This window comes from Leuciscus leuciscus (assembly GCF_965113295.1).
Source record: "Leuciscus leuciscus genome assembly, chromosome: 16".
Taxonomy (NCBI): domain Eukaryota; kingdom Metazoa; phylum Chordata; class Actinopteri; order Cypriniformes; family Leuciscidae; genus Leuciscus; species Leuciscus leuciscus.
The window spans coordinates 8,136,578-8,162,452 of NC_138740.1; the positions used below are offsets into that span (position 1 = coordinate 8,136,578).

A 25,875-nucleotide genomic window follows, 5' to 3' on the forward strand; every position below is an offset into this window, starting at 1 on the left:
GTCCTGATGTATGTTGTTTATTGTTCCTTGTAGTTTTTGTTACCTTTTTTGTGTGGTGCAAGGGTGGCTCTGTGAGAGCACCCTAAATTTCGTTGTACCTCCACAGTGCAATGACAATAAAGGCTATTCTATTCTATTCTATTCTATTTGAGAGGCGGCCAAAATCAGAATTTAAAATGGACTGAATAAAGCTCTCTACGAACTTGACGTGCGATGCCGCGCTGGCTGACATGCTCATTAATCACTGTCACTCACACACGCTCAGATCAATACTGTAAGTTACTGCATGATAATACATTTTTAACTAGCAGAATAATAATGCATCACGATATACATAGTCTCTCTTTTAGTTATGTCTTTTAACTATTATAGTATTTCGAAGGGCAAAAACATGAACTTTAACTATTGGCTTTACTTCAAGTCAGCTATCACTTTAGCGCGAGGCCAGTAGCATATAGCATTAGCTCCTATGCCTGAGCTAACTCGATCATGTCGAGCTAGGGGGCGTGGTTTCAGATAGCCCGGCACCTCACCTCCACACACGCCCCACCTCTTTGCTCATTTCCTGTTATCCGGGAGCATAGACTGTAAAAAAAGATGGACGACGCCCCTTCGCTCTCTTCCATTGGTGAGAAGTGAAGCTGCCAGTGTCCCGATATGGCGCTGACATCTTGGGACCTGAGTCTGCGCAGTAGCGATCTCGGGATCTGAGTCCGCGCAGTAGTTGTGCGCAGTAGTGAGCAGGAAGCAAGCCGTGAAATCAAGGCCCCGCCCTCACTCTCGCAGAATCAATTGCAAGCACACGCTCCTGCACTTTTTAAAATTAATTATAGAAATGTAGATATTAAATTTAAAGCTCCAATCTCCTCAGTCCTCCGAAGATCCCGAAAAAAAGTATTTTGGTGCTTCAGTGACTACTTCGCTCAGAGAACCTGTTAATCACAGCTGTCAATCATCTCTTTTCCTGGAACATATCTCACCATCAGGCTATACTTTTGCAGTCTAATCATCATTTTCTGAAGTCTGGAACGGAGCTTTATGGAGTGGCTTCTTGAAAATGATCTCCAATGGCTTGTGGTCGGACTCAACCTGAATGCAGCGTCCATACAGATATTGGTGAAATTTTTCACAGCCATGCACAATTGCTAACAGCTGTGCATAGTTTTGTGCATAGTTTTGTTCACAGTCTGTTAGTGCTCTTGAGCCTTATGCTACTGGTTGTCCCTCCTGAAGAATCACAGATCCTAGACCTTCTGAGCTGGCATCCACAGACAAGGTAACCGGCTGGCTCACATCATAAAATTTCAACACTGGTGCTGTACTCACTAGCACTTTCAGACGATTGAAGCTGTCTTGTTGTTCACTCTCCCAGTGCCAAAGTGTTTCTCCTTCCAGCAGCTTTCTGAGAGGTGCAGTTACTTCTGAAAGATTTGGGATGAACTTTGCAAAGTACTGCAACATGCCTAAGAACCTCTGCAGGACTGACTTGTCCTGTGGCTCCGGCATCTCAAGAATAGCTGTCACTTTTTCATTGTCAGGTTTCAGTCCGTCTTTGCTCAGCACGTGACCTATGTAGCTGATTTCACTTAGGCCAATCTTGCATTTGTTTTTGTGCAGTTTCAGGTTTATGCTTCTCAGTTTTTCTAACAACTTCCTCAGTCTGCAGTCATGTGAGTCTTTGTCTTCTCCCCACACCAGAATATCATCCATTACATTAACTCCTTCCATTCCTTCCAGATGCTGAGACAAACACCTTTGGAACACCTCTGGAGCTGATAAAATCCCACAAAGAAGCCTTATGAAACTGTACCCCCCTAAGGGTGTGTTGAATGTACAGAGTTTAGAACTGCCATCATCCAGCCGGATCTGCCAAAATCCCTGATTTGCATCCACCACAGAGAATATCTTGGCTCTGGGCATTTCTGCAACAACTTCAAGCGTTTTAAGAGGATAATGTTCCCTTCGTATTGCTCTGTTTAGATCTTGAGGGTCTATGCAGGTCCTAATCTTTTGGGGTTTTACAACTGTCACCATACTGGTCAGGACTGAGCGAGAGTTCAAAAATAGCCTCCTCGGCCGGTTTAGAACAGGACGAGAGTTGATTGGCTGTGATATGATCACATGAAAGTTCATAACTGGCTTCTGCGACCGGGTTGGAACAGGACCAAAGTTCATAACTGGCCTCCCTGGCTGGTTCAGGACGGTACAAGAATTCATTGACAGTCTGCTTGGCTGGTTCAGAACAGGATGGCAGTTCATAGATGGCCACCGTGGCCAGGTCGAGACAGGATGAAAGTTCGTAAATGACCTCTGAGGCCGTTTCAGGGCAGGACAACAAGGGTTCAGAGATGGTCTCCATGGCTGGTTTAGGAGAAAACAATAGTTCATAATTGGCCTCCGGAGCCGGTTCACGACAGCATGAAAGTTCACAGACAGCCTCTGCGGCTGGGTCGAGACTGGACAAGAGTTCACAAACGGCCTCCGTGGCCGATTCAAAACAGGACGAGAGTTCATCGCTAGACACTACCACCGCGCCAGGAGCTGAAGCGAGTGCCACCGCCTCATGAGGTTCAGCAGCGTAGGCCGCCACCTCTAGGGAAATTGAGACAGCTAGATAGAAATCGCAAGTATTTTTCTGCAATTGTTAACATAATTGAGTTTCTTGTTTCAAACACGCTTCCTTTCAGGGCTTCATTGGATGCTTTTGACACAATGGAAGAGGCGGGCGGGCCACCATCCTCCCCTCTTGTTTGTGTTGATCTGCAAGATGTGTGCAAGCGCGCTGCAGGGAAACTAAATATTCCGTGGCCGACCGTGGTAGCAGAGACTGCAAAGTCTCGCAATGAGGAGAAGAGGCTGCTGAGTGCAAAACAGGCAGCACGACAGCTCCTTCCTGTTTTCCCAGAGCTCCTGGAGGAGGTTGCAGTTACGTGGAAGGACAAGCCGTTTACCAGCAAGATGCCAGTGCAGAGTGGCTCCGTTCTCGATGTGGAGGGGATGGAAAAGGAAGGCCTTCTCCGAATGTCCCCCATGGAGCCATTAGTTGCCACGCACTTGCAGCCGAAGCGCACAGAGGCTGCAAATCCGACCTTGCCATCTAAAGCTGGCCATTTCCAGTCGAGCATGACGGAACGCGCTTATAAAGCAGTCGCGCTCTCTGTCAGGGCTATGAATGCGATCTCTTTGCTGACCGCATACCAAGCGGAGCTGCAGGACGAAGTGTCTACCATACCAGGTCAGACACAACACGGATCTCTCTCTCCGTCTTCAGAGATGCGCGGTTGAAGCTGCTGGGAAGCCATGGCCACAATGGTTATCCAAGAGAGAGGATGATGGCTTAATCTCTCTGACAGCGAAAAATAAGCCATTCTGGATGCACCGGTTGTTGCAGAGGGCATTTTCGGCTCAGCTCTGACACTGATGCAAAAGAGATGCGAAGAAAAAAAGAGGGATGACGAGGCCTTGCAACTCTGTGTGCCAAAAAAAGACACAGACTGCACCCCCTCCGCCACCCCGACAGACCTTCACGCAGGCTATGGCCCGCCCACCTCCCAACTTTCACATTCCGAGCAGAGGGTCAGAGTGGAGTGCAAGATGTTCTGTGGGGAAAACAGCGCCTGGTTGGGCCGTGGGAAGCAGAGCGGTGAAAAGGACAAGACACGGTTCAGTGGTGCACACCCACTCGCTAGTCACAATAACTTTTCATGTTCAAAATTGAGAACAACAGAGAATGTTGGAAAACATAATGCCCCAAAAATTTTTGCAAAACATGTTCACAGAATACATTATAACATCACCTCGGGGAGCGATTGATCCCTTAGAGGTGATGAGCCACTCAGACTCTGCTCAAGCGCTAAGTGCCCACGCATGCGCAGTACAGACCAGAAACTCGTTCATGACTCAGCCACACGATGGCACCAGAACGCTGCAAATAGACAATTGGCGAGAGTGCATACAGTCCCGCTGGGTATTAAAGACAATACAATTCGGGCAGTTCACAAGGGCAGGATAGTGAATGGAAGATGGGGTCATCATCTGACCAATCTTCACATAAACTATCTGGAAATGCTGGCCGTGTTTCTAACGTTGAAGCATTTTCTTCCTTTTCTGAAAGGGCATCATGTTCTTGTGAGAACGGACAACACTACAGTTGTGGCATGTATAAATCGACAGGGAGGCCTCAGATCACTTCCCTTGCACATGCTGGCACGCAAACTGATTTTGTGGAGCCATGCCAATCTTTCATCCCTGAGAGCGACGCACGTACAGGGCGTCATGAACCAGGGTGTGGATCTGCTGGCCAGGGGAAATCCACTTTACGGGGAGTAGAAATTGAACAAGGAAGTGGTTGAACAGATCTGGGAAATATACGGCAGAGCAACAGTGGACCTGTTCGCATCCCACTACAATGCTCAGTGTCCTCTGTTTTTCTCTCTGAAAGATCAGAGCGCGCCTCTGGGGATAGATGCGCTGGCACACGATTGGCCCTGCACTCTCCTTTATGCGTTCTCACCGATAGCGTTAATATCCCCAACACCCCAACACTGAGGGAGGAGGGATTAAAGCTGATATTAATAGCTTCGAAGTGGCCAGGGAAATACTGGCTGGCGGAGATCATACGTATGCTGTACGAAGACCCGTGGTCTCTCCCGTTACGCAGAGATCTACTGTCGCAGGCAGGGGGGAAATCTTTCATCCCCAATCAGAACGCTTGGCACTATGGGCCTGGCCTGTGAGTGGTTAAATTTGAATACAACCGGTCTGTCTGACAATGTCATCAGAACCATACAGAATGCTAGAGCTTAGTCGACTATGTCTCTCTATGAATGCAAATAGGGCGTGTTTGAGCGCTGGTACGCAGCTAAGCATGAGATTCCTTTTCAGTGCTCAGTGGCAGCCGTTCTATCATTTGATAGACCAAGGGAAAGCGTTTTCAACCATAAAGGTGTATTTGGCCGCTATTTCTGCTTGTCACATAAGTTTTGATAATAAAACCGTGGGGCAGCATCCTTTAGGGCGTGTGCAGGTTCATGAAGGGCGCGCGTCGCGCTTTGCCAGTTTCAAAACCGCTTTCCCCTTCATGGGATTTAGCACTGGTACTTGATGCTCTCTCAATGTCTCCATTTGAGCCACTGGACAAGATTGATTTAAAAATAACGTTGTTTAAGACGGCGCTGCTGTTAGCCTTGGCTTCGGCGAAGCGCGTGAGATTCACGTGTATTCAGTGCATTCAGCATGTATGCAGTTCATGCCCGGGGATGCAGGGGTAGTTCTGAAGCCTAATCCTGCATTTATGCCCAAAGTAGTTCATTCTGTCACTCCTTTTGAGCTAAAAGCTTTCTATCCACCACCTTTTGCTTCATCAAAACAGCAAAAGCTAAATGAGTTGTGCCCAGTGCGTGCTTTACGCATTTACACGGAAAGAACCAGAGGGTTCAGGGAGAGTGATCAGCTGTTCGTATCTTGGGTGAAACCAAGAACGGGGACACCGATTACTAAGCAGCGTTTGTCGCACTGGATAGTGGAGGCGATTTCATTGGCATATTCCAGTAAGGGTCATGCGCCCCCAGCTGGTTTACATGCACACTCAACAAGGGGAATGTCAACTTCATGGGCTTTCTTTAAAGGAGTCACGATACAGGATATTTGTGAAGCGGCGAGTTGGTCCTCGCCGCATACATTTGCAAGGTTCTATAAACTGGATGTTACAGCTCAAACTTTAGCACATGCAGTATTGAGCGTTGAAGTTGAGTCATGATTCAGGACTCGTCCAGCCCTAGAGGCGTTGCTGTGGTTGGCAGGAGACTTCGAGGCAGGCTATCTGGCAATACGGGAGTTAGAATATCCCATAGTGAGACACCGAAACGTATGCTTGAAAGAGAACAACAGGTTACTTGCGTAACCCCGGTTCTCTGATAGCATTAAGTGAGGTGTCTTACCAGATCACCCTGCTTGCTGTGTGAAGCGAGGAAGAGGTGTGCTTGTTTTGAATGTCGTAATGACGTAGTGCTGCTCCTCTTATACTGAGGGGTGGGGTAGACACTCCCAGATACTACGTCAAGTCTGCTAGCAAATTGGGGCGGGCGTAATGTAATAGGACTTCTAAGGAATCCGCGGAAGGGGCGTATCCCATAGTGAGACACCTCACTTAATGCTATAAGAGAACCGGGGTTACGCAAGTAACCTATTGTTCCCCAAACCGGAAGTGCCACCCATAATTCAAAACGTAGTAAGGTCGTCAGGAATGAGGTGGATACCCTTACATAGGGCAATATTTGAAGGGACAGCCATTTGTACTGGTGTCCTAAACCATAGTGGAGTCGACATCATTAAAACACTCATTCAATCCCACAATACACCGCAATAACGACTAACGAGTGTACTGATGTATGCTCAACGGCTAGAGAATACCCATAATGCACTGTGAGAGTCGCATGCTGAATGGATTCCCACGTCTGACCAGAAGATGAAGCCGCAGCTGAATCATCCATCCATTTTCCAAACCGCTGGTCCAATGTGGCCACAGCATTATCAAGCAGGTATAAATTTATATTATATAAATCACAAAATAAATCTTTTCATTACTACTGGAGCTGCTATGCAGCTTGCTACATTTTAAATGATTAAGCAGCACAAACCATGCATTTTTACTGCTCAGATAGCTATCTGATTTATCAAAACAATTCCATTTACACCTGGGGCCTGTACCATGAAGCCGGTTTAGGTGGCTAGCCAGCTATGTTTCAGTTTAGTTTCCGCCAACCCTGGGTTTTAGGTACTATGAAAGTAGCTTGGCTTGAATCTGTGTTCGTTGCCATGGTATCTTACGCTGCACGGCTAACCTGCTCCGGGGCAGGTTATGTTCTGGACTCAAGATCTCAGACTGAAGTTTGACCAATCAGCTGAGAGCAAAGAAACATATAGGTGACGTAACTTATTCCCAGTGTCTGTTACAATGACTTCACCTTTTCTTCCAAATCCTGTGGACATCTCAGCGCAAATTGTTTGACGAGCACTTCGTAGAGAGAGTTTTTAGCCAGACAAAATCCCCTTGCCTCTCCTGATAGTTACTTGTATGAAAGATACAGATTTTCCGCGGAAGGAATGTCTTATCTTTGCGACCTTCTTGAGCCGCACATAAAGAATTTAACACGTCAAATTCATGCACTTACTGTACCGCAAATGGTATTGCATTGCGTGTTTTTTTTTTTTTGCAAGTGGTACATTCTTGTACGGTGGGTTACGCACAGAAGCTAGGGGAAAACACGGTTTGTCGAACCATTCGTAAGGTGGTCCTCGCTCTGCAGGAGTACATGAATAGTTTCATTAATAGTGTTCCCCGGACATTTATCGGCCATGTCCATAAAAGAGGGCTTTTATAAAATTGCCGGTAAGATACATTGATAGGGTGACATCACATAAACACCGTTTTTTTTTTTAAGCAAATTGCACAAATGTACTATGCAATATAATACATGTTAAGAATTATTTTAAATCTTTATTATTATTATGTTAATCTTATGATAGGATTCCCTAGCTTTCTTAGTAGTACAAATACGTTCTATATTTATGTAAAATTATGTATATATGTATGTGTAGCCTATATGTGTAATATAGCCTATAGCCTATTTTTATAATATATAAAAAATGTGCATGTATCATTTTTTATATATTATAAAAATAGGCTATAGGCTATATTACACATATAGGCTACACATAGCCTACATACATAATTTTACATAAATATAGAACGTATTTGTTTAACTTACACATTAACAATCAGCAATCTTTCTCCAACAGTCTTCTCTTGCTTTGGCAGCAGAGACTGTATTGTTTCGAGCTTGAAATACATATTTAAATTCATCGTAATTCTGAATGATTATCTCTTGCTCCTCCGCGGAAAAATATATCGCTCTCGCTCTACCCGCGATTGGTTGTTCAGTGTCGACGTCACTCTTTTATGTGCACGCGCGCGTGGAGTAATCATAGCTTGAGGATCAAAGCCTGAGTTGACAGAGAAAGTTGATGAGCTGCATCATGGTACCAATAAAGCCTGATTGCATCGGTTTGGTTTTGTCAACTCAAAACTAATCCTGTAACCTCGAGTTTGTTCAGCTACCTTCATGGTACAGGCCCCTGGTCACATATAAATGTGTTTTCGCAAAACAGATTTAAATCTGATCTTCAATTACCATGCTATATGCAGATTTAATGGAAAGCAACAGAGCTTCATTTTATTGATCATCATTCATTCAAAATCAAAGACCGCAATAGGTGAGAGCGGCAACAGCACTGATAAGATCATTTAGTTTCTTTTTTTATTATTATTATACCTTTATTTAACCAGGAGGTCCCATTGAGATTCAGAATCTCTTTTACAAGAGAGACCTGGCCAAGGTAGCAGCCAAATCACAACAAATGCATACATAACAAACACCAAATTACATTTTCACGATAAAAAAAAAGTACAAAATGTTAAAAATAAAAATATAAAACACAATGAGACTCTTTAAGAAAAACAAGAACATGTCTCCATCACAACACTCTTTACAGTAGTTTTAAATTCATTTATGGAAATAAGAGTTTCTAACTTTAGCTCTTTTTGTAGATTATTCCACCCCCAAGGTGCTAAATAAGAAAAAGCAGTTTTTCCCAATTCGGTTTTAACTCGTGGAACATTAAAAAGGAACCACTTTGAGGAGCGTAGCTGATAGATACCAGAGCAGACAGAGAGGAGGTTACAGAGGTACAGTGGAAATTTGCCAAGTATAGCTTTATAAATAAAGATATACCAGTGCTGTTGTCTACGAATTTTAAGTGATGTCCAACCAACTAAATCATAAAGAATGCAGTGATGGGTAAGGGACTTTGTATTTGTTATGAATCGTAGTGATGCATGGTAAACTGAATCAACATGACGCAGGATGGAAAATGCAGCATGCAATTTATCTCCATAATCAATTACAGGCAGAAAAGTAGCTTCCACAAGTTTCTTCTTAGCACTAAAAGTAAAGCAAGATTTGTTTCTGTAATAGAAGCCGAGCTTGACTTTAAGTTTCTTAACTAAAGCAGTAATATGTTCATTGAAGGAAAGCTTATCATCTATCCATATCCCCAAGTACTTGTATGAAGACACTCTCTCAATTGATTTCCCATCTAATGAGAAAAGGCCACAATTGTCAAGTAGCTGTGCTCGAGCTTTTGAGAAGACCATAAACTTTGTTTTCTGTGTATTTAAAACCAGTTTTAGACTCAATAATGTGTATTGCAATGCCTGAAACGCAGTCTGAAGTTCCTGCACTGCTACTGAAATGGTGGAAGCCTGGGTGTAAACCACTGTATCATCAGCGTATAAATGTAATTTGGCTTGATCTCTATCCAAATCATTTATAAAAATTGAAAACAGAATGGGTCCTAAGATTGATCCTTGAGGGACACCTTTAGTTATCTCAAGAAAATCAGATTTATAACCTTCAGCATAAACACATTGAGTACGATCTACAAAATAATTCTGGAACCATGCAACAGCCTTCTCACTTAAACCAATTGAACGTAGTTTGGTCAATAACAATCCATGATCAACCAAATCAAATGCCTTAGAAAGATCAACAAATAATGCAGCAGAATGTTGCTTCTTATCTAAGGCCCCAATAATATCATTTGTCACTAATGTAGCAGCAGTGATAGTGCTATGGCCACTTCTGAACCCTGACTGAAAATTATTTAGAATGTTTTTGTCAGTCAAATTACTGTTTTAACTGTACATTCACAAATGATTCCAAGATCTTTGACAAAACAGAAAGTTTTGATATTGGACGGTAATTATTCAATTCTGATAGGTCTCCACCTTTATGTAAAGGGAGAACATAGGCTGCTTTCCAACTTTTAGGAATGGAGTTTGAAAGAAGACTCAAATTAAAAATATGCGCTATGGGTTCAGCAATAATATCAGCTGCCACTTTTAACAGAAAGGGATCCAGATTATCTGTACCTGCTGACTTTTTGTGATCAATGTCTCTGAGGGCTTTATGAACTTCTGAAACTGAAATCGGTTTAAAATTAAACAATTCCCGATTTACATTTTCAGATGCTGACATGGCAGGACATGGGACAGATTTATTTACGGTTTGATTAAATATGAATCCAGCCTGAATAAAGTGTTTATTAAACTGATTGACTACGACTGCTTTGTCTTTTATTTCATCTGAACCAATAAGAATCTGTTCTGGGAGGTTTGAGGTCACACGTGCACCCGACAAAGATTTAATTGATTTCCTAAACTTTTTGATTGGTACATATTTATTTACAATGGAAATAAAATTTAAATGAAAAAAAATCCCATGCCAGTTCAGCATCCGAAAACAAAGACACCCTGCTGAGTTCACTATGATACAGATCATGCAGAAAAGCCTGTTGTTCAAAACTTTTAAAATGTCTTTTTAGGATCATGTGCGGTTTTACCTTAGGGATTTTTGTATTTCTTACACAAGCGACTGCACAATGGTCACTGACGTCATTACAAAATACGGCAGTTGAGGTATATTTATGAACTGAGTTTGTTATGATTAGATCTAGGAGAGTAGATTTTATTTCTGCTTTGGGATTTATTCTTGTCGGTTCATTAATAAGTTGCACTAAGTTTAAGTCATTACATAAGTCTTTAAAACAATCAGAGTTCCCAGAAAGCCAGTCCCAATTCATATCACCCATAAGAATAAATTCAGAGTGATTAATTTCATGTAATATTTCGGATATAGATTGGAAAGCATCCTTTGAAGCAGATGGAGGTCTATAACACCCAACTACTGTAATATCAGCATCTTTTGAAATATTCACTTTCACGGTCAGAATTTCAAACTGTTTAGCTTTAGTTAGTGACAGGGTTACCGAGCTTATAAACTTGGATTTCACATATATGGCAACCCCACCTCCTTTGCCAACCCGATCAGTTCTATAAACTTTAAAACCTTCAATAGAAATAAGTTCATCAGATACAGATTTTTTAAGCCAGGTTTCAGAGATTCTTAATCATATTTAGTTTCTTTACTTTTAATGAAGATGATTGTGTGTTAAGCGTCTGCGACTTACTTTCACTTTGATTTGCGATAGTTTGCACATTGGCTTGATGAGTTTCTCAGCTGCTCACCTGTGGTGATGCTGCAGTAGTGCCGTCATATCTAGCTATACATTGTTGGGTGAAACATGCAATTGATTCTATTATGACTCATATAAACAGGCTTATATTGATTATAGCAATGCTTGTATGTAAAGGAAAACACTGTATAAGGTTTTTATAAGAAACCTTAATGTATGGAAACAATGTAAGAGGTTTTTATAAGAAACCGTATTGTTAAGAAAAACACTGTAAAGAGTTTTTATAAGAAACCCTTGAATCTGGTTCATTAGAAATGATACTGAGGCATGTTTAATTTGAAATTGTTTAATTGGTTTATAATAATGACACTGAGACATATTTAATTTGAAATTGTTTAATTGGTTTATAGAAAAGACACTGAGACTTGTTTTTATAAACATGTTTATTAAGAAATTGTCATTAAGAAAAGACACCACAACTGTTGTTTGTAAAGTCATTTATTGAGAAAATGGTTTATAAAAAAGAGACACTGCAATTGGTGAAGTAAAGTCATTTATTGAGAAAATGGTTTATATAGAAAAACAGACCACACTGAATGTTGTAAACATGTATTAAGCATATGGCAGAGTAGAGAGACATTGAAAATGTATTAGAAAGAGCTTTACCAAAGAAAGAAGAAAAATGCAATCATTACCGTCTATGTGTTGCGGATGAGACACAGAAGATACAGCGATGAAGAAAAGGTCCAGAAGAAGGAGGACGGAGAGACAAAGGCTTTATAACTACGTCCTAGGGGGTTTCCAGGAGGAGATTTCTGAAGATGTCCAAAAGTTGATGGACTTTAAAAGAGCTGGAATGACATGTCCAGTCAGACGCTGATTCACCAAGGACGGCCTCTCCGGTGTTAGATGCCTTGCCATTGCGCCTCATGAAGATGAAAGCTTGTAAATTATTTGGTCCCACTCGTCCCACCCGCTATTATTTGGTTTGGATTTGCTTTTATTTTTATTTTATATATTAGTACCTTTTATGTAAACTAGTTAACTTATATTTAATAAAAAATAAAAAAAACATATAATTGAAATTAAGAAGCTCGCCTGCCTTAAGTCTCTGTTTTACAAAATATTGAGCTGAACTAAACCACAGAGCAGTCTTTCGACTGAATTGTAAGTATGGGAATTTATATACTTATTGTTTAGAACGAATTCGACTGACTTTACCTAACCTGAGAATAAACAAAATAAGGTAGAAGGTGTTTGCACCTTAAAACAACATGAATATCAGATGATGTCACCAACGTCTCCTCACTGACGTCACTCACTTCTAGAACTTGTCTGCCGCCATCTTGAGTACCTGATTCACGTCAGTCGCAAAGGAACTAGCTAGCTATGCCTTCAACATGTGCGGTAGGGTGCAACAACAAAAAAGGAGACCTCAAAATATCCTTTTACAGGCTACCTCAGGACGAAAAAAGATGCCGTATTTTGCGGGTGGGACGAGTGGGACCCCACCACTTTTGAAACATCTCGCGGCAGGAATGTACCAATACAAATAATCAAAACATCTCCAGTTAACTAGCAGAGCATTCATTTCGTTCGTTTGTTAAATAAGAGGCGATCTAGCGCTGAAATGTGTTGTTTCTGAAATCAAGTGATCAAAGTGCTCGTTGCCGCTGCGATCAGTGGTGCGGATACTGTGTTTGTTTGTGGCTCGCGCACAGTCTTCACTCGGATGCGTGCTTCAATGTGGAGAGACTCTATTTGTTCCGGTGAAATTACAAAACAAACTGCACACAAACGTGTCCCTGCCTGATATACAACCACTGATAAACATAATCGGTTTTGATGAGAAAAAAATAAAATAAAAATATATGAGTCCGGATTAGAACCCAGAACCCAGAACCTTTGACACGCTTGGCAAAAGTTCTGCCCCTGGACCATTTAAATACACGCTTAATATAGTCGGATCAACAAATAAGATAATTGAATGCCAGGATTGGTTGTTCGGTAGCACCGGACAGAGGCTTGAAGTACGCATCAGGTATCGCGTAGGGATCGCGTTATAACGATATTATTTTTTGAAAGTAGCGTTTCGTTTCATGGCAGTCGAGGTGCGAAATGTTGTCTTTCGTAGCCATTTACTGTATCCGTACGAAGCTGTAAATAGTAGCAAGCTAGCTAGTTAATGCTTGTCAGTACCATAGACAGTACTAGGTAGGTACTCAAGATGGCGGCAGTCAACTGGAAAAAGAGCGGATGACGTAAGAGGTCACGTGACTGATATTCATGTATAACGTGATATATAGCCTATAGACCTTATGTAGCCCCGCCCCTTTTCAGCACTGCGCTCGTTGTCTTTTGACTTCCGGTCTGTATTTTCACAGCGATTTTGCGTGTTTATTAATGAACGGCTCGTTTTAAAATCTTCCCGGTTAAAATGCACGGACACGGAGCAAGAAATTAGCTCTTATAGAGAGAGGATGAGCTCCCATGAAAGCAGTAAAATCATACACCTGTGGGGGTCTCTAAAAATCATCAGCACCATTAATATGTAAGTGTCTAAAATAAATGTGCACAGTTCAATTAAATGGTAAATTTCGCCCTCTTTAACAATACAATACATTAAATGTACGAAGCAAACTTTGTACAAAGCTGAAAAAATCTCAACAACAGTGAAATAAGATCGCATGATTTATCTGTCAATCAGATGCATGTAAAAGTGTAGTTCGTTACTATAGCAACAGTGGGCTCCCAGCACATTTTCGGTAGAACGAATTTTTTAATTTTTTTATTTAACATATTAACCATACACCACTAATTTTTATTTATTATTATTTTTATTTATTTTTACTGCCACTTTTTTATTCATACTGTTGTAAATCTCTTTTTAATCGGACCTCTCACTTAACCTTCTTTGCTTTCAATTATGAAATGATTCAAATGAAAAGATTCAAATGATCTTACCTTTCAAAATTAGTAATAAAACAATCGCTCTTGACAACAGGGAAAGCTAGTATGTTTGCTTAGCATACCGTCAAACACTACAATTTATGAGTTTAATATCATGTTTTGCTCCAAAAACACAATACATGTCAGTCGTGTTTAAAGTGACTTCTGTGGTTTCATGTTGCTTCTTAACACAGAGTGAGAATATATTATTTTATTATATTCAATGATACAAGCTATGTTGATTATAGCATTGCATTAAAAGTATAGTTCACCCACAAATGAAAATTAGCCTATGATTTACTCACCCTCAAGTCCTCCTAGGTGTATATGACATTCTTCTTTCAGTATACAATCAGAGTTATATTAAAAAATATTCTGGCTCTTACAAGCTTTATAATGGGAGAGTGAATGGCTGGAAAAAATTAGGAAAACAAATTACTCCACTCGGCTCCAGTTGGTAAATAAAGGCCTTCAGAAGCAAAGCCATGGGTTTTTGTAAGAAAAATACCCATATTTATAACTTTATAATCTAAAATAACTAGCTTCCGCCAGACGACCGTACGCATACTACGCAATTCGACTTGCGCCACAAGAGTAACCCGTGATGCATGATGTAGGATGTAGGAGTATCGTATTCGTAAACTTTGAAACCTCTCACGGTTTAAACAAATAGGGCTGTGCAACAAACTGAAGCTCCTCTTCTATTATATAGAAATACTCCGACATTTCTCTTCAAAATGGCTAATTCGTGACCGATGTTTTGTTTAGCTCTTTCCTCTGAGCTTCCACGTTCGTCATTACGCTGTGTGTCAGGTCACGGGTTTTCCACCGTAAATCGATGTGTACGGCCGTCTGGCGGAAGCTAGTGATTATAGTTTATAAAGTTTTAAATATGGGTATTTTCCTTAGACAAACGCATGGCTTCACTTCCGAAGGCCTTTATTAACCCCCTGGAGTAAAAGTGGAACACTTTTATCATGGATGGATGCACTTTTTTGGGCTTCAAATTTTCTCCAGCCATTCACTGCCATTATAAAGCTTGGAAGAGCCAAGACATTTTTTGGACTGATTGTATTCGTCTGAAAGAAGAATGTCATATACACCTAGGATGACTTGGGGGTGAGTAAATCAGGGGCTAATTTTCCTTTTTGGGTGAACTATCCCTTTAAAGACATATACATCATTCTTACGAAAATACCTGAGATAGCTTGATGAACAGATATATTATCGCTATCATCTGTTTGTCTTCATGTTTCATCAGTTAAAACATCTCTATTTGCATGTTATTATATCCATATAAGGCATTTCTTGAAATGTCATAAGTTTTATACTTCTATGAATCTCACTTGTGGACTTTCTGCATGAGGGATGAATCAGTACTGGGCTTCCAGTATGAATGAAACGGATGACATGTGAGTGTTTAGCGATCCATACCGCTATCATCTCCCCATTTTGGGTAAAAAATAGAAAAATAATACTAAAGTACTTTGTAACGTAGTTACTTTTAGTTTTTAAGGAAACGACTTATTTACTCTTACTTGAGTCATATTATTTTTCAGTACTTAAGTAGCAATACTTCGTAACACTTTAGGTAACACTTTATTTTACAGTGTCATTGTTACAGTGTAATTATATATTCAAGTACTGAGTAATAATAATTAACAACATGTACTTACTATAAGGTTAGGGTCGGTTTAGGATTTGGTTGAGGGTTAATTGCATGTAATTATGCATAATTTACTCTTATTACTATGGTAAGTACATGTAACCTATGTAACAAGGACACTGTAAAATAAAGTGTGGTCCCACTTTACATTAAGTGGCCCTAATACCTGTGAACGTACATGGTAACTACATGTGTACATAGTATGTAACTACAGTGTAATTACAAACTGGTACATAGTATCCACAGCTGTAATGTTTGTGTAACTACACATGTAACGACCCACAGAATGGTATGTGTAAGTACACATGTGTAACAGGAATTATGTAACTACAATTTTGTAGTTTTTTACAACAACAAAAAAACTACATTTGTAGTTTCTACAAATATAAAGTGTGTGAACATTCGCCGGTTCCCACCTCCTTCTTCCCATAGCAACATACCTTGTTACAGCGTTTTTAGAGTAACCCTTTCGCCATGGGGCGCAGGAATAAGGTGGCTATTAACTATTTCTTTTTATGAATTTCCAGACCATCATTGAGTGTCTCAAATACATCACTTCAGGAGACTTTCCACCAGGAAGTAAAGGAAACACCTTTGTCCACGATCCCAAAGTAGGTCCTTGACAGGAGTAATTCAAGTAAACAAATATAAGCTGTTATAGAAATGTCCTCAATTACACATATTTTTGCTTGTCTTATTCAACTTTTTCAAACTTGCAAACATTGTTTCGTATTGTCAATGCAAGAGCTGGGCAGTATGACACTTAGTTTTTAAAGAGTTTTAATTATAAATAATGTTGGTCTGTTGTAGGATGTTCATGAAACGGATGTACAGGCACGGATCAGACTCCAGTTTAGAGATGTGAATGGCGATGCTGTGGTAGTCCAGAAGTCTATGCAAAGTACACAGAAGGGAAAGAAAACTTAGTTCAAATTCCTTGAGGGTTTCATCAAGTAAGTTGTCTTTTACTTGTCTCTTATACTCACCAAGGCTTCATTTATTTGAGCAAAAATTCAGTAAAAGTAGCAATACTGTAAAAATATTATGTTCCCATTCAGTCAGTCACGTTTGACGTTACGATGATACTGATGTAATGGGGTCTCGCCTGGGAGACCGATCACCTCCAAGTGGTAACAAAACGAGCCAATGGACATTGGCCAGTGAGATTTGCATGTCGAATCACGCCCACCCAGACAATACGGTTATAAATAGGACCGGTATACTCAATTCATACATACTTTGCTTCTAAGCTGAGTGGTTGTCAAGCGATCGCTCATTTCTAGATCACCTTCACAGAAGAGTGCAAATTTTCTAAAGAAAATGAAGAGAGCAAAACAGCAATTTGCATTGCTATTAGGAGTTCTACACCAAAAACAGAAATTGTTATTGCTACTGTTTGCTTTCCTTTCAGCTCGGAAACCATTCCCTCACCAGCTGTAGCGTCTGGAGTCATTGGCTCAGTCCGTAGTGACCTGGACTTTCTCGAGGTATCAGGAAGCCCTGCCATCACTTCCTCTTCCTCTGTAGTCTCTGCCGAATTCCAAGCCACATTCTCCATCGTCGCCTTCTTCATCTGTGACCGCAACCCAGCCCTGGTTTTTCGTCCTTTTAGCGCTGTTTTGTGAGTTGATATCCCACCGTTGCCACCACTTTGGGGGGAAGGGAAAAAGTAACTGGAGTCCGTAAAAAAAAAAAAAAACATGGCTTACTCACACAGCACTCTAATGCAGGGTGTAATTTATTTACAGTGCCAATGAGTAAGACAGTCCACAGTGAAGTATATTTGTACATGTGTGCACAACCTGTTTGGCCGACGCAGCGTTTACCCGCCGAAAGACCGACTACTCCCAGACAACAAACAAACAAACGAACGAAGACACAAGGACAAAACACAAGACACGGATATTGTGTGTGTGTGTGTGTGTGTGTGTGTGAAATGATCGGTATGAGACTAGGCTGAAGGGAAATGTGGTGCAGAGAAATGTCTGTGAGCCATCGGTCCGTCGTGAGGAGTGCAGTATGGAGTGAATTGATTTGCGCAGACATTTAATTTAGGTATGTTTTGCGGCACATGGGAGAAAATGAAGACTCTTACGCTCACTCTTACATCCAACAACAGAACACCGGGATTGCTTACAAGACACTGTCACTAGAGCTGCTCGAGCGCAGAGGAAATGGCGGATAGCGTACAACTCGCTGAGGGCGGAAACTATGGTAATGCAGGACTGTCAGTCAGCGGCCATGGGCGGGGCCTGAGCAGTATGATGTCACACTGCTCAGTGAATCAAAACGGCATATCTAATGAGACTGCTTTGGTTTAATGGGGATTAAAGTAAAAGGAGATGGTGGATTTTTATCATTGTTGGGTGATTGTGTTCACACACTGCCAACACACATTAATGTCCAAATACCATGTAAAAGTGGATTTTGCATAATAGGTGCCCTATAATATTCATGAGGTGAGACATTGCTATTAAAGGATAAGCACCCAGCACTTCGCCCACACATCGCACCAGAACCGTTTTTGGAACCAAAACTTAGTAATTTCGCACGGTTCCAGCATTTAAAAAAAAACACTTCCGGTTCTCGGTTCCCAACCCTTTACTCCCACTTGGCCCATGAAAAGTGTAAATTATGTTCCCTGTTTGAAGGACTTGTTTTCTTGTTGGATGTTAATACATCTTGACCTCTCTTGATGTCAGGCACAGAGAGAAAGAGATCCAGAGCTCTAAATGTGCTGAACTAGACCGTGAGATGATCTCATCCCTGGGCGTCTCCAAAGCTGTCATCAGCCATGTCATCTTCTGCCACCAAGAGGAGTCCAACTGGCCTCTCAGTGAAGGGAAAGCCCTCAAGCAGAAGTTTGATGAGATTTTCTCAGCCACAAGGTATTTTTATCTGGACAATGGCTTTGTCACTGAAGCTTCATTCATTAAAAGGGTCATATTGTACTTTTTATTATTGTTCTTTTTCTTTTTTTTTTTTGAGGTCCACATATGACTCTTTGGTAAAATATGTTTTAGTTTTTCCTTTTACATCCTCTCTCTGAAACTTAGAATTAGACGATCCCCTTCACAAATGCTTAATGGGCAACAGCACTGAATGCCTTTAATTTTTGTCTAGTAATTTTTATAGCAATAATGCTTTTGGAGTGTGAAGGATGTTTTCAGTCAGTTTATGAGTTCATCAAGTTATTTTATCTCAAAAGATCTAGGAAAAGGTATTCTTCCTGCATAGATATATCATCCCCATAACAGCATTCAAATGAAGTTTTAATCATTAATATGTAATAAAATATATATATATATATATATATATATATATATATATATATATATAGTGGTTTGAAAAAGTGTTTGCCCCCTTGGTAAATATGATCAAATATGGCTGTAAAAAATAAATCTGCATTTTTAATCCTTTTGATATTTTATTTAAAAAATGTGCAAAAATCTAACCTTTCATTGAAGTAAAATAATTGAAAGTGTGGGGAAAATCACATTATGAAATAAATGTTTTTCTCCAAAACACGTTGGGAACAATTGTTTGCCCCCTTTTATTAAATACTTTTTGCAACCTCTGTTTTCCAAGATAACAGCTCTGAGTTTTCTCCTATAATGCCTGATGAGTTTGGAGAACACCTGACAAGAGATCAGAGACCATTCCTCCATACAGAATCTCTCCATCCTGTTCTCCGTTATAAGATTTCTAGCACAGGCTGTCAGGTTTAGATTATTATCTGTTGGTATTTGATCGAATCCATGATGCCATGTATCTGAACAAGATGTCCAGGACCTCTGGCAGAAAATTAGGCCCACAGCATTAAAGATACAGCAGAGTATTTCATTTTACACATGGGGTACTTTTTTATCCCTGTGTGCACCAAACCCATCTTAAGTGTTTGCTGCCGAAAAAGCTAATGTTTTTGTTTCATCCGACCATCTGGACATCTTGTTCAGATACATGGCATCACGGATTCGATCAAATACCAACAGGATGGAGAGATTCTGTATGGAGGAATGGTCTCTGATCTCTTGTCAGGTGTTCTCCAAACTCATCAGGCATTATAGGAGAAAACTCAGAGCTGTTATCTTGGAAAACAGAGGTTGCAAAAAGTATTTAATAAAAGGGGGCAAACAATTGTTCCCAACGTGTTTTGGAGAAAAACATTTATTTCATAATGTGATTTTCCCCACACTTTCAATTATTTTACTTCAATGAAAGGTTAGATTTTTGCACATTTTTTAAATAAGATATCAAAAGGATTTAAAATGCAGATTTATTTTTTACAGCCATATTTGATCATATTTACCAAGGGGGCAAACACTTTTTCACACCACTATATATATATATATAACCTACAAGAAAACATCATCCCATTCCAAAGTCTTTTTAGAAGTTTGATATGTGTATATAATTATTTCTTTTCCCCTTTTCCCCTTCATTTAATGCATATTATTACCCTATAAAGGACTGTTGTGTATTATCTACACAATATATGTTTTGTAAATACTGTAAATTCTCAACAATCATGCCAGAGAAGCTTTGAACACTATGGGTCTAATTCTGTAGGCCTACACCAGTAGATGGCGATAAATGAGTGTCTATTTAAACAGACTTTTTTGCATATTGGCTTGTCCTGTGGTGTCATTTACTCATATTAAGCTGGCATTACAAATGAATGGCCGAAAATAACCAAAACCTTTTGATTAAAGGTACATTATGGTATTGGAGACCCTGAAGAAGTTGAGACAGAAGCAGGCCCGGACTGTTATTCTCTGCAGTACGGACCTCAAGTACCTAAAACAGTACAAAGATAAAGCCCTAGAGATTAGAGAGCTGCTGTCCGCTAAAGAGGCTCAGCTTTCTTCATCCAAAGAGAATGTCCAACGCATCGAGAATCAGATTGACCCACTGGAGGCGAGACACCAAGAATTTGTTGGCTGATCCGGTTTTCTTTTTATTTTCTGTGGGATTTTAGAATAGAGGTTTTCCATTTTTGAGATCTGTGGCAGTTGATTGTTTTGGATAATGAATATTTAAAATTGTATTTAATAGAGGCAGGTGTATGGGTGGGCCGGTAGACATGATTAATCAGTACAAATTTTGGACTATCGTCTCTATCGCAGTTACACGCTCACGTGACGTTGCTGTGCGACATGGTCACGAAAACGTATCATTTGCATGCGTTTTCAAGCATTGGCCTTGAATGGTTAAATACACAAACTTGTATGTCAAAACATTCATTTATGTCTTATGTGAAAGTAAACAGCTGAGAAAGAAAACACATGTGTATATTGGGTCAGGGTATTCGGTCTTAAAGTGCCTTATATTCCTGCTGTCTGTCTTTCATGATTATCAAACTACAAAAGAGAGAAAATCTCTCCCTGACTAAATCACTTTTGTACATTTAATTAGAAGAAATTTATGTTTAACTTCCCCATTGAAGACTATAGTGTTTTTTATTATTATTTGATTATACAGTTTATGTAGCATTTCTTATTTATTTGTTCTTCAGCATTTTTTATTTATAAAATGTTTTGGTCATATATCTTGGAAATTGGTTTCTTATTCTTATTTTATCGCTGACTGTTTACGTCTTCGAGCTTGAGTTTTTTTAATTTATTTTTTTAAGCCTAGTATTCGTTTTTTGTGACCGGAATTATGACATTTCTATGGTATCAACATTTTTGTAATCATAACCTAATTTAAAGCAAAATGATATATATGGTGATATATATCGTTATCATGAAATAAATTACTTGTATCGTGATATAAGATTTTATTCATATCGTTGTTGTCATTGGCAGCAAATTCATCCCAAAAATATATGTTTTACATGTATGTATTTACATAAACATGTAATAATGTGTATTTTTAAATAATCCAGTCATTTAAATTATTTATTAATAAAAAGGTCATCAAGATTAATACTTTTTTTTTTTTTTTTGATACTTGTTATTTACTTATACTTATTATTTTGATACCAAACTAAAATATAAAATTGATTCTAAATTATTGATAAGTCTGACATCAGTGCAAAAACAGAAGCTTCACATTATGATCAGTTGAGTTAAAAACAAAAGATAGATGAGCCCCACTGTAAAATAGTCCAAACGTGTGCTTGTGACTGCACATCAGTTGAATTTTAGCCCATACACTCATGCAGTCATGTGATGTATATTCACTAAACACACTTTCCCCATGTTTTCAGAACCGACTGTATGACATAGACAGCAGCCTCAGCAAAATAATGAAGTTGGATATTGACATCAAAGCTCTGGACAGCAGGAAGCAACAGATGAAGGATGATAACCGGGAACTAGAGGAAAAGATGGAGCAGGTAACCCAAGGTTTTTTTTTGTTTTGTTTTTTATATCAGTCATCAGTTATGAAGCTTTCACTGCTTCTCAGTATTAGTCATAAATGCCAGATAAGGATCATGCGAAAGCAGAGGAAGTGTTTTGCATAGAAAACATGTACAGGATGTTCAGTAATTTATGGTTTTGGTATATTAACTGCTGCTGTTTTTCATCTGATGTTGGAATGAGGGGTTTGCGTTTGCTTCCTTATCTTTGTCATTTGTTTTATATTGTTTGAAAATAAAAGAGGTCCATCCACTAAGTTTTCTTACTAAAAGCCATACAATTTTCTTCATTTACCTAAGGGTTCTTCTGGACTATTGGGGATCCAAATAAACTCTTAGTGTTATACTATGTGTTTGTTCTCAACAGTGCTCCCATTGAAGTCACATTAGTGTTGATGCTTTGGTTCACTGGTAGTCAAGTCAAGTCTCATTTATTTATATAGTGCTTTTTACAATACAGTTTGTTATCAAAGCAGCTTTACAGAGATAACAGGAAAATAGTGCAGCAAAGTTTGTTTCCAGAAGAAAACAGCGTCACAGTCCAGCTTAAGTAAGCTCAGTGATGTTTCATTTTTGGTGTAAAAAAAAAGTTAGTAATTTAGTTAATTTATATATATATATATATATATATATATATATATATATATATATATATATATATATATATATATATATATATATATATATATATATATATATATATAGCAGCTCTGGTGAAAACAGTGATGTCATTATCCAGCTCACTTCAGTTCTCAGATAAGTTCTCAGGCAGATCAATAATATTGTTGAATATTAAATTAAATGTCCCCAAGTGACAGATTTGAGTTCAACCTGAGTCATGTCTCGATTTATTCCTCCCCTCTTTCTTTCCCCAAAGGTTACTTCTTAAATTGTAATAAAACAGAGAGACAATCATCAATATTAAACATGTCTTGAGTCTGGAGAAATGTAGAGTTGTCAGCATTACAATGAAACGTAATACCATGTTTTCAAAACATATCACCTAAAGAGAGCATGTACGGAAAGAAAAACAAAGGGCCTAAGACAGAGCCTTGCAGCACACCGTGTGTTCATTCCTTGGGGCGCCTTGACTCTGTGTTGTGCTGTGTTTTTAGGTGTTTCAGGGCTCAGATGATGAGCTGCAGGACATGTATCAGAACCACCAGCAGACTGTCAAAGAGAAGGAATGGAGACTTACAGAGTGCCAGCGCGAGTTAGAACGGGCCGGCCGAGAGTGCAAGAGGATGGACCGCATCAAAAATGACTTGCTAGTTGAGCAAGGTAGTCGTTTGCTCCTTTGCTATTAATTTATTGTTGTGTGGTGGTGGTGGAAATGTGTTCTCTATATCAAATGGTTGTTTCGTTGATTGTAGTATATAAAAGAGTCAATAGAAGAATAGTGAAGTCCTTAAGTTCTTATATAAAGTGCTCTCGTCTCGAGCTTTTGGCGTTAAACACATATATTTTTGCTTTTCTCCCACTTTGTGGCCTTCATCATTTATCCTCTTTTTAAATTGAAATAACTACTACTGCAAAGTTACTTCACTTAAGAAATTTTGCTTTTATAGATTAGTTATTCCAGTCCTAAAGTACACTATACTTGTAGACATGCACTAATAACTAGGCTAATACTTTCACATCGAGTGATTTTGCTCAAAATGCATTTTTAGCAGGAAAAAAGTTTATTCTTTCTCAGAGCTGTTCATCGTCATTGTTTCTGTTCATTTGAAGGCCGTCTGCAGCTGGAGGCAGATAGACACACACAAAACATTAAAAAGAGGGACACCCAGGTGAAGAGTTTAGCGTCTTCCCTGGAGTTGGAGGGCTATGATCGGACTCCTCTTAACGAAAGACAACTCCAGAGCTTCCACAGACAAGTCAAAGAGAGACTGGACCAGGACACTGAAGCCCTCAACCAAACTATGGTAGATAATTGAACTGCAGGACATCATTTACCACCCAGTTCACGCTCTTTTGTATGTATGTATATATATACAGTATATATATATATATATATATATATATATATATATATATATACACTGTATATATATATATATATATATTGCATTGCCAATTTTTATACACTTTATGAAGTGTTTTATCCAATATAGAGACATATGTAATGTTTGGGTAACACTTTAATTATATTATTTTTGTATTATTCAATGCTTAACAGAAAATTATTAAATAATATTAATTCAGATATTTATAAATATCCTGAAACTTCATATATTTTCAAAAGTTCAGTATTAGTATCAGTATATAGCATGTTGCCATTTTTAATAATAATTTCTTGTTTTCAGCAAGATATGCAGGAGAAAGAGGCACAGAAGCAGCAAAGCATCGAGGATCTCCGTGATAAGAAGACCGGTCTAGAGAGAACCGTTGAGCTGAAGAGAGACATACAGGCCAAGAAACAACAGGAACTGAAGAACATCAAGTGTGATCTCCAAAAACTGGAGGGCTCCTCTAGCAGACTGCAGGAGCTGGACACTGAGCTTCAGAAAGGGGTTAGATCTGCACTACACCACTAAACTTGCTTTAAGCATTAAGCCCAAAGTATACTTAGTTTTTTTTAACGCGTGCGCTAGCATATGCGTACAGTCGAACTCGTAGCCTTTCAAAATAGACTCCATTTGATAGCATGCAGACGGTCGACACATGCGCTCTAGAAAGTTTCATCTATGTCCAGTGTTTGCCCTATTTTTCTCCAGAAGTTATGACTGATAAAAATGTCTTTTAAAATAAAGTTGCGGCTTTCTCATAACACCCCTCACACAAACGCTTGTCAATGTATGTTTGTTGTTGTTGCAGTCTTCAGTATGTTCTATGTTGTTGTTGTTCCGTCTCTTTTAGTTTCGTTTTCTACTGTGAAACAACAGCCGGGCCAGTGTTGCCACCTTATGGAACAACTGAGTAGTGCAAAACAAATTCAGTCCGCTTGTGCGACCTGCCCATACAAAACGTATTTCATTTGTCAATGTTCTGTTGGTTTTCACCAACTGAACCTTTAACTAAAATGACTATGGAAAACATTTATGTATATAGCGCGTTCATGTCAGCTAACAGCTTGCACCAGCTCAATCCCTCTTTTGGGGTAAAAAACTACTTTGAGGTTTACTGAAGACACACAGTGAGAAAATAGCGATGAAAAGACAGACACAGTCATTTTTGCAGCTGACCTTATTGCATACATATGTAGGAGTTTCCCTTTCAGATGTAAAATTTATGTGAGAAGTGTATTTAAATAAATTATACAACGTAATCTACTAAGATCTGCGGTATTCAATTTACTGGTATTTGCGACATTATTTTTAATGTCAGTCAGGATTACAGTCTCACGCTAATTTGCCCTGTTTAATAAATCTGGCCTAAAATCTGAAAATAAATTGTAGAAAGAAAACAATACTAACACCGCAACCAACAAAACTACCATCATTGACACCCTGCATTGCTTTTGTATGTGTTTTTCTTAATGTATGTGTGTTTATAGGAGCGTGAGCTTGATAATGCCACGCAGGCCTGTACTGTGGACAGTCTGAAGGCAGAAGTAATCGATCTACAGAAGGAGAAAACTGAACTGGATCAGGCCCAGCGCAGACTGGACCAGGAGATGGAACTGCTCAACACACACACCAGGGCACATGCAGAGATGGACATGCTCAAGAAGACCAAGGTGAACACACACATCATTCTCGCCCGCAGCCATATCACCTGTAGCCCAAGACTGGTTTCCCACTGAAGCTGAGCAGGGTTGAGTCTGTCAGTACCTGGATGGGAGACTCCTGGGAAAACTAGG

General features: G+C 39.5%; 1 pseudogene across 1 annotated transcript in view; it reads left to right on the forward strand.

The window, feature by feature from the left end:
• The window catches only part of LOC309477810 (DNA repair protein RAD50-like), a 43,165-nt pseudogene that overhangs the window by 3,455 nt on the left and 13,835 nt on the right, over positions 1-25,875 (forward strand). Inside the window, exons 3-11 of the transcript in view lie at positions 16,237-16,320; positions 16,520-16,662; positions 18,412-18,597; positions 20,422-20,626; positions 21,921-22,049; positions 23,189-23,354; positions 23,805-23,998; positions 24,380-24,586; positions 25,570-25,752. The product of the transcript in view is annotated as a DNA repair protein RAD50-like (transcript). The remainder of the gene's footprint in view (positions 1-16,236; positions 16,321-16,519; positions 16,663-18,411; positions 18,598-20,421; positions 20,627-21,920; positions 22,050-23,188; positions 23,355-23,804; positions 23,999-24,379; positions 24,587-25,569; positions 25,753-25,875) is intronic.